The sequence below is a fragment of the Coptis chinensis genome, chromosome 7 (genome assembly GCF_015680905.1).
Source record: "Coptis chinensis isolate HL-2020 chromosome 7, ASM1568090v1, whole genome shotgun sequence".
NCBI lineage: Eukaryota > Viridiplantae > Streptophyta > Magnoliopsida > Ranunculales > Ranunculaceae > Coptis > Coptis chinensis.
This window is the reverse complement of record NC_141462.1, coordinates 11,216,300-11,225,669: the sequence shown is the minus strand read 5'-3', so window position 1 is coordinate 11,225,669 and position 9,370 is coordinate 11,216,300. Positions and strand designations below refer to the sequence as shown.

The window sequence follows — 9,370 nt, the reverse complement described above, 5'->3', positions numbered from 1 at the left end:
GACCTCGTCAGAAACGTGAGAATAAACTTATGAAGAAAAAAGAAAGCCATCACTCAAAATCAATTCCCACGATCTCATCTCTCATTCACTCTCAAGGTCCCCCTTTTGAATTCAGTTCTCTATCACCGAAACCCTAACTCCCTCCTCATCTCAATCTTATCGAACCAGCAAGAATGGGTAACTAGGTACCCATGCCTGATTTTCGTGTTTTCACTCGTCTCTTTCAAGTCTCTGCAGCTTCAATGGTGAAACCACCAATATATCTTCTCAAATCAGTAATCAAGATGAAAATTGGTTCAGAAGTTCCTATATTCCAATTAAAATTGAAAGGTAAGTTAAAATTTATAGGGTTTACTTTTTCAATCGTTGATTGTTTAATCAACAAAAATTTATAGGGTTTACTTTCTCAATTTCTCTGAATTTTTTTGCTGTTGTTGATGTTGATGTTGAAAGTGGTTACGATTGATACCTTGTTGAGCGCAAAGATGATGCTATGCACGTTTACAAGGCTGCTCAGGTATATGATTTTTTAGTGTTTGACTCTAATTTTTAGGATCAAAATGCATCACAATTTAGTGTTTTTCTTTGAAAATGCATTGTGGCTTCTTCAATGATCATTAAAACTCATTTAAAAGCATTAAAACCCCTCTTTTTTTTGGAAGGAATGGTGTCAAGCATTTCTTCATTTTGTTAAGTACCAAGGTGTTGGTAATCAAGACTTTATTAATCGGGGCACTATTTCACCAATAGTAGGCTGAGAATTGTATCTAGTTTTATTTATTTCCAATGTTTGCGTTATCCTTTGCTTGCCTTTATTTTCAATTCATGTGCATTTGTACGGATTCAGGACTATGGTAGGTAATCATGGTTCCTTTGTTTGCATAGCTGAACTGCGACTCTAGATTTGCAGACTCGTAGAGTCCAATTCTCAATATTCGATAGTTGTTTGTTGCCTGATTTGCAACTTGAGTACTTGCTAATCCTTTATTATGTAGTGTTCTGTTTGGTATCCATTTATTATAATGTATATATCATTAAGCTGATCCCACTGTAATTAGCTAGTAACTGGACTAGATTGCATGAAATCATGTGAATTTTTGGCTACTTGACTACTTGAAGCACTCCTATACAACTTTTTTTGTCTATGTAATTTCTAAATTCTCACTATTTGCCTTTATTAATGACACCGCACAACCAGAGGGAACAATGTGTAAGTTTAGTGGCACAAGTATGTTCTTTTAATTAGAATTGAAGGACTTATTAATTGGTTGAGCATATGATTAATTTATATAGAGTTTGTAAGATATAGGATAGGGGTATGTCTAAAAACTTATTTAATTATGACTGTTGAACAAATTATGTGTTTCTCTAGGCCTATTATATTCTTGACCCCTTTAATCTATTTTGCTCTCTTTCGAGAGTGTGTGCTCCACTTTGCATAAACTCCAAATGTAGAACCCCGTATATTTGGATTAGGAAGTAAACATCTTATGGGCTTTGATGGGCCTTAAGTTGGTTTTAGTTTAAAGACCCCCATTAGCATAGAATGTTGAGTGATGGACATCCCAACTAATTGGGATTAACTTGATCTTTCGAACCTAATCTGGAGTACAAAACGGATAAGGTAAGAAACCCCTAGACCCATCTCATTATCTGTAATGACCCGGAATTTTACCTACGGGTAAACTGGTCATTTTACGTGTTAGTTCAGTGCCACTCTAGGTACTTACGTATATGGTGAGGTTGAACATTTATCATTTGGTGGGCTGGATTAATTGATATAGGGTTTTTCATTGATGATTATTTTTATATTGGGCCTGGTTATTGTATTGGGCTTGTTATTCTGTTGGGCTGTTAGATAATTATTGGGTTTGCTCTATATTATTGGGCCACCTTTTATGTTAGTGGGCCTGTTAAGTATTAGACTTGCTATTATAGTGGACTTAGGAGATTAGGGAGTGGGCTATATATGTTTGGGCCCGTTTTATTAGAGGGAGACAGAGCTTATGGAGGGATAAGGACGAAAACAAAAAGAAGAAGAAAAGGGGATCACACTCTTCTCTCTCTGGGGGTTTTCAAGAAATATCTCGGTTTTGATTTCCCTGAAATCCGTCTCCCTCAACCTTTTAATCAAAACTTCTTCCGCCACCATCCGTTGTTAATCCACAACTTAAATTAATTTCGGTACTAATAAGGAAACCCGGGGAACTAAAGGGAAAAAAGAGTCTGGTGTTCGAGAGAATTTGAAAGGGGAACTACTTTGATTATGTCGTTTGAGCACTCACCGCTTTCTAATGGATCGAGAGCTATTGGAAGAGTTTGGCTGGAGAATTTTGGTACCTGGTTTTCATGTTTATCTTGAAGGAATTGTGAACCCGAAATCATTAGCTAGCAGGTAATTTAATGCTGTGCATACTTCATCTGTTTGACTTGTCGATAGTAGACCATCATTTGTATATATTGAACAAATATACTTATATTGGACACTACCCATATCTTCTAATTTTTCGTGGCTTCTTAGTGTACAATATGTGTATTTCACCTTAAGTTGGGTATTAATTATTAACTTATATATATATAAGTTATTAAGACCGACAACCGGCCGTTGTCGACCGCATAATAAGGTCCGCAAGAAGGTCGCGTCGAGCCACATCAAAAGGACCGCACTAGGCCATCACCGGGCCGTGTTAAGCTGTTTTAGGCGGCATCCAAGTCACTAATATGCCATATCGCCATGCCACCGCCAGGCCGCCACAGACCATGTTAGGTCACGGGCGAGCCATTTAGGGACGGACACAAGTTTTAATGAGCTTTAATATATCCGTGTCTATTTTATTAACTTATTGTTTTATTTCCGATAATAATTACTTGGTTGTTAAAATAGTATTGAGATAAGTATATTAATGACATCACGATTATCATAGGTTCTCTTGCGCTAAATACTTATTTTGTCTAGGTTGAATAATATATATATATGGTGTCGAGAATTAGGGAAAACCTCAAATAACTAGAAGTGAAGTGACATACTAGGTAGAATACCGATTCAAGGCTGAGAATCGGTGAGGGACGTTACATGGTTAGAACAAGAGTGAGGAACCTATACCGCCTTCCTCATCGTAAAAATGGCTTAATCCATCCCATAGATCCTTACCGAATAGGGGAACTACGATTGGTTTGATCCCTAAATGGGTGCGTGAGGGCAACCACTTTCGGCTCGGCAGCTTCCATAGGAAAACCCCCCCCTTGTAGTAAGAAAATCGGTAGTTCAAGTTATTTTATTTCTAGTTAATTCTAGTACAATTCATTTGCCTACGTGTTAAGCATGATAGAAATCTTGTGAGTATGAATTATATTGAATGCTAATGTTTTTCTTGAGAGTATATTAATCAATGCACTTACGAGGATTTAATAAGGAAACGGTAAGTGGTATTAAGCAGCTAAAGGTATGTGTTAACCTCGTCTTTTGTTTCAATTTCATTTCCAGTGGATTATTATATATTGACTTCAGATCCAACGTTGGATTGGAGTATCTTTACAGGTGCTCCCATAAGACAAGAAAAGGCGACGGGTAAATTAAGAACAATTTAACGTGAAAGACTTCGGATTGGCTAAGGCGGTTCTTTTAGCTCTTTCTTGTTTATAAATTTATTCATTTAAGTTGTTTTGTAATAATTTAGTATTTCTTTTTATTGTCTTTAATAATGAGTCCATATTATGATGCATCTATTAGTTAGAAACTATGACATGGATTAGCCAATTGGGAAAGACTCGATCCGGGGTATGAGATTTGTTTTACGCAGCTACTTGATTTAACTGGCATTTGTCGAGATGGTTAAGTAGCCGGTGCCACGAATCAATATCTTTAGTAGTTGGGTTTATGGCTGAGGTTTTAATATAATAAATGGAAGTGTATTATTTGATTTTCAGGTTAGGACATGTTGTAGATTTATGAAATGTTAGAAATACAGAGGAGACTCTCACGAATTTATTTTATTTTATTTATTTATTTTTTTAGAACACAATGTTCAGAGAGGATTTTATTTTTAGTTATAGTTTGGACTCGTGTGAGTCAAACCCGCTCACGTCTTGGTTTATTAGATTGTTGAATATTCAGATTGAGCTCTTTTACCTGAATATTCAATTATCTGAAAAATCGAGGCGTGACATTATCTATCTTCTTCTTCTAGAAGATAGACCCATTTCTTAGGGGGTGAAAACCATGTGATAACCCCACAAGATAAAGACAGACCAATATTAGGACAGACGAGTTTTGGAGCTTTTGGATGCTATAATATACCTTTTTTCTTGTGTAAATCTCGGGCAAATCTCCTCTACTCGTTAGTCCCATTCTTCCTTGTCTTGTAGATTTGTAGTAGTAATTATTTCGCTCATTTTATGCGCTTTGAGATACTTTGTTGAATTAGATTTCCTTGGTTTAAGTAACATTTTTATTGGTTGAATTATTAACTATCTTAGGTTGTTGTATACTGAATTATGAATTCATCATACTATCTTAGGTCCTATTTCTAGGTATGGCAAGATCTACTAGAAAGCAGCCAAGAGCAGTTTGGAGAAAGGTTCTGACTATGCCAAGAAAGAGATGGAGCGTACTTAGCGCAATCTTGAAAAGGTGACATTCCAAATTTTTGTGTTTTTTAAAACTTTCAAGAAATGTTCAACCTCCTGAACAACCCCTAGACTTTAACCTTCTTTTCTTTTTATTGGTGTTGTCAATCAACTCCGCCAACGCAGATGAGTTCACTCTCAACACTATGCGGTCAAGCTTATGTGGCACAACAATACCAAAAGCTTGGGAATTATATGTACAACGCTGTTATCTATTTTTTTTCTTGAGTCGACACATTATGGTATACACGTACAATAATGAGGAGGTGGTAGATTATGTCATAGCAATGGTTCTTTTAGTTTGTATCTAAGTTATTATGAATAGCCTACAAGGAACTCTTTCAGGTTAGATACAAATCCTAGAGTTTCGTGTTTGACCATCTTTTTTTTTTTCAAAAAAGTTTTGAATTGACAGGGACTGTGTAATGTGTAGGTATTGCTAGAGGAACTGGCTAGTAGCATCTGGGTGCCTATGTCAACCTCCGAGCATTTTTTGTATTGTTGTGCACAAGAATATTAGCCACAATTCTTTGACCGAGCCAATTGGCGCTATATGTTCACTCGTTTGCAGAATACAAAACAAATGTATGATGAATTTTTTTGTATTACTTTTTGCTCATAGATGAACTTGAATACTTAATATGTGATCTTGAGTTGTAAACTTGTAGTCAAGTGATTACATTAATTGAAATGGTATGTTGGTAGATTTTTTGATATATATTTTGTGTTAATCATTTTGTGATACATGCTTTGTCAAATTTTGGTGTTTGGGGTTTTTGTGGTTGTATTTATGCAGGTGATTTAAGGGGTAGAGAAAAAAAAAGGAAAGCAACCAAAAATGAAAGTTATTTTTTTCAATTAAATGATATTTGGTGGCCTTTGTCGCCACTAATTGCAAAGGTCTGTCATAAATAATCGACGCTAGAATGCCGTCACAAATATTTGTGACGCTAGAATGCCGTTCAAAAAAGTGACACCACAAAGTGTTGTCACAAATTATCGACGCCAACATGGCGTCACAAATATTTGGGCCATCACAAAAAAGTGACACAAATTGAGACGCTAAATTTTTGACGCCAAAATGGCGTCACAAAAAATAATTGTGACGCCAAATAGCCGTCACAAATTTGCTGTTTTGGTGTAGTGAATGCGAGCTCGCATTGTATTCGCCAGTCGTCTCTCAGAACTAACCAGCTGGTTGTAGCTCAGTGGATTGGTAGGAATATCATAGGGAAGGAGAAAGTCAGCGATATCGGTCTGAACTGCCTTCACGTTCAATGGATACTCCAGGAGCAGAAGTATGAGTTCTATATTTTGGAGTTTTTGCGTAACATGATTAGGGGAGTTGGAAAGAGTATTGCACCTCTCCCTGTTTTGCTAACAAAGATCATGATGATCTTAAGAGCGACTCCGAGGTCTGATAGGATTTGCCTGAAGGAGCACCGAAATCATCATATTTATACGGAGTGTATTAAGAGAGTTTGGAGGTTGCCTGAAGAGAGGGTAGTCGAGGAGACTGACTCGAAGGATGAGGATGACATGGCATGTTTTGATGTTGATGCCTTAGAGAGGTGTAGGTCGGATGTAGAACGCATGGCTGTCATTCACCTTGGCATGCGTTCTCTCAATACTATTTATGAAGACCTCCGAACTCGGCAAGCTACCATGCATCATAACTTCGAGACTCGTGCCTGGCGAGGATGAGCAGTGGGAACAGACGAAGGCTGAGATGGAAACTCTCGCCGATTCGAGAGACGACATGCTTGCACGCTTCCCACCCTGGGGGTTCTTTGAAGAAGAAGCGAGCTGCGGAGGCACGAACATCGCCGCAAGACGGATGGTTTGGCCCATCAGAAGCCCAAGAGCCATCTCATTCTCGAGCGCATTCCACTACTAGCAGTGAGCGGTTTAGGGATCTAATGAGTTGATTTGTTTTATTGTATTTGTTTTTATTTAGTATGGATGTAAAAAGATTAGTTCAGTAATTAAATTTGAATTTGGTTGTTGTAATTCAATTTTAATATAAGTTGGTTAATTTCAAATTATGCATTGTTTTTATCATTAATCCCACCTTCCTGAATTGTTTGGGGGTGGTATTATTTAGCCTAGCATAATTCGTTATATGATCATCTATTTTAAGAAGTTATTTTGGGGTGAGGGTTGAGAATATTGCCTATATGGGCATCGATATAAATAGATATTGTGGTAGGATGAAATCTCGATAAGTTAGGCAGTTTCTATCCTAAATTCAACCTAAAAGATATTAGAGTTGTTTTAGAATCAAGAATATGAGTTGTTTCCGCATTTTTGGTTTTGGGAATTTTATTATTTCCGGAAATTGCCTTAAATCTTTTTGGCAAATTCCCGATTCGGTTTAGCAATTTAAAACCTATAAAAACTACATTCATTCTACATCTCACATTCATCTCTCACATTTCATTCCCACTTTACCTTATTTTTCCTTTGCACTTCAGCCTAACAGAGATCCTGAGGAGCTTACACCGCCTTTAAGCACCGCCGAGAAATTACCCCGAGCCGCGACGCGCCCTCTCCAAATTTCAAACATGAGCGCCACCTGCGCCCTCTCCAGCCCAAACATGAGCACCACCTGCGCCCATCCCAGGCTAAAAGTGAGCGCACCCTGCGCCCAAGTGCCTGGAACTCGAAATTCAACAGAGCGCAACCCGCCCATCCCAGGCATACCTTGAGCACACCCTGCGCCCTGACACCTATGGGCACCAAAAATTTCCCATTTTTCGAGGGTTGTTCCAGGATAGTTGCAGTTGTTCTAGAGAGTAGTTTTGTGATGACTCCTCCTATAGTAATACCGGAGCAGTCTTCCGAACACTTGTTAGGGAGCGAGTCTTATGGACATTGGTTCTGCGAGAGGGTCATGCAGTTCGGATGGAGGCATCTTCTGGTAAGTGAAGACAACTCGTATTCACCTAAGCTTACTGAATTTTTTTACAATAATATTAAGTTCTAATGTAACCAGGATGGAGAACAAGAATTCTCTGTCACGGTTGATGACACACCCCTAGAATTCAATAAGTATGTGGTAGCATTAGTTTCGGGAATACCAATACCTGATCCTATTCACACGTGGGGATATATGACCAATAATTCATACCTCTAGGACTATACATATTTCCATAAGTATTATGGGGGAGGGGTATTTCGTATAATGGACCAAGGGTGTTACAACATAGCCTTTGGTAGCCTGTCCCTAAATGTAGGCACCACCATGTTATTCATCCTGATGAATATTGTAGGGGAGTGGCAGTTTACTTTTTGCAAATAGTACCGCTAGTGACGTTTTTCTTGCTTTAGCTGAGGGACATCACCGATATGACATTCCCCGAGTATTAGTGGCTAGTCTTAAGAGAGCACAAAGCATGTGACATAAGTATCTTCTTATGCCTATTTTGGTTTGCCACATCATGCTCAGTTGTCTACCTGAATTATGTACCCAGTTCACGGATTGGAAAAGGATTGAACTCATGAGACCCACCAATTGGGTGGTTCGCTCATTTCGAGTAATGACTTGGCCGGGATGGCAAGTGCAACCTCATTTGGTTGCTCCTTACACCCCATTAGACATAGTAACACTAGACAGGTTAGCACAAGTTGATGACACACGGCGGCAGGCTTGGCAAGTTATCATGGCATGGCAGGATGCGAAGGAACCTCATCTCTTTGAAGAGGGAAATGAGGAGGACAATGTTTAAACGGGAGTGCAGGTAAGTGTTAGTTTCAGTTAGTGTCTGCTTATGCCCCAAGCAAATTTGTTTCTCATTAACCCCATTACGGGTGGAACTCTTATAGAGTTGCGTCAGTTTTCTTTTCTATATTAGTATGTTATAACCTTGTTTTGCAGATGTTCCGGAATTTCACGCGTTTCAATGGTATTTTCCTACCCTCTTTATTTAAAATACTTTGAGGACAAAGCATGCTTCTTGTTTGGGGGCATAGAAACACGTGTAATTAAGGCATCTGTTAGGATATAGATATGTATAATATGCACTTGTTTTCTAAAGTATATAAAAAAAAAAATTCAAAAATTTTAAAAATATAAAAAAAAAAAGTATTGCATTAGAATGTTTTTAGAAACTATAAATATGTTACATGAGTATCTATGATTGTTGGTATCTATGATTGAAGTTTTTGAAATCTAGGCTAGAGTACTTATTCTACAAATCCTGTGAGAATATAGCCTAAAGCCTTATATGAGTGAACATTTGAGAAATGATACAAGGGAGAAGTAAAATCCGGATAGAGAAATCACACGTCCACTTGCTTAATTACTATACCATATCCTAAGCAAGAATTTAGGCCCTCTTTGGATCGATATAGCCAGAAATTCAAACCTATGAATTATTTTCCGCTAGTCGCCCCTCTGAGCCTTTCTTTAGCCTTTAATAAACCACAAATCCTTTACCCTATTACAAAACAAAACAAAATAAAAATAAAAAAATCAACCTACCCAATTCTTTGAATAAGTCTGAGAATAGAGTTGAAGAATAGAAAAGAGAAGAACATTTGAAATCAAGAATTCGTTAGTCGCTTCAGATAAGAAAATGAAGTTTCCATCCAAATAAAAAAATATAAATAAATAAAAGAAAATAAAGAGTTAGAACTCCAAAAAAAAAATAGAATCAAAGGAGTCAAAAGCCAAAGAAAAAAAAGAAAAATATGGCTAAGGATGGAAACAAAGTATAGAAGCAAAAGTAAAGAGCAAGGGTTT

At 37.5% G+C, this 9,370-nt stretch overlaps 1 long non-coding RNA gene across 3 annotated transcripts; it reads left to right on the top strand.

Moving 5' to 3' along the window:
- The first annotated feature begins 237 nt into the window (after positions 1–237).
- On the top strand, positions 238–5,342 carry LOC147485990 (uncharacterized). Of its 3 annotated transcripts, XR_015202241.1 has the most exons (4): positions 238–517; positions 4,518–4,630; positions 4,753–4,971; positions 5,060–5,342. It is a non-coding gene; the product is annotated as an uncharacterized LOC147485990 (long non-coding RNA). The 3 variants fall into 3 exon arrangements; XR_015202240.1 differs by lacking the exon at positions 238–517 and having other exon boundaries at positions 4,421–4,630; XR_015202242.1 differs by lacking the exons at positions 238–517; positions 4,753–4,971 and having other exon boundaries at positions 4,421–4,630.
- Positions 5,343–9,370: the final 4,028 nt, after the last annotated feature.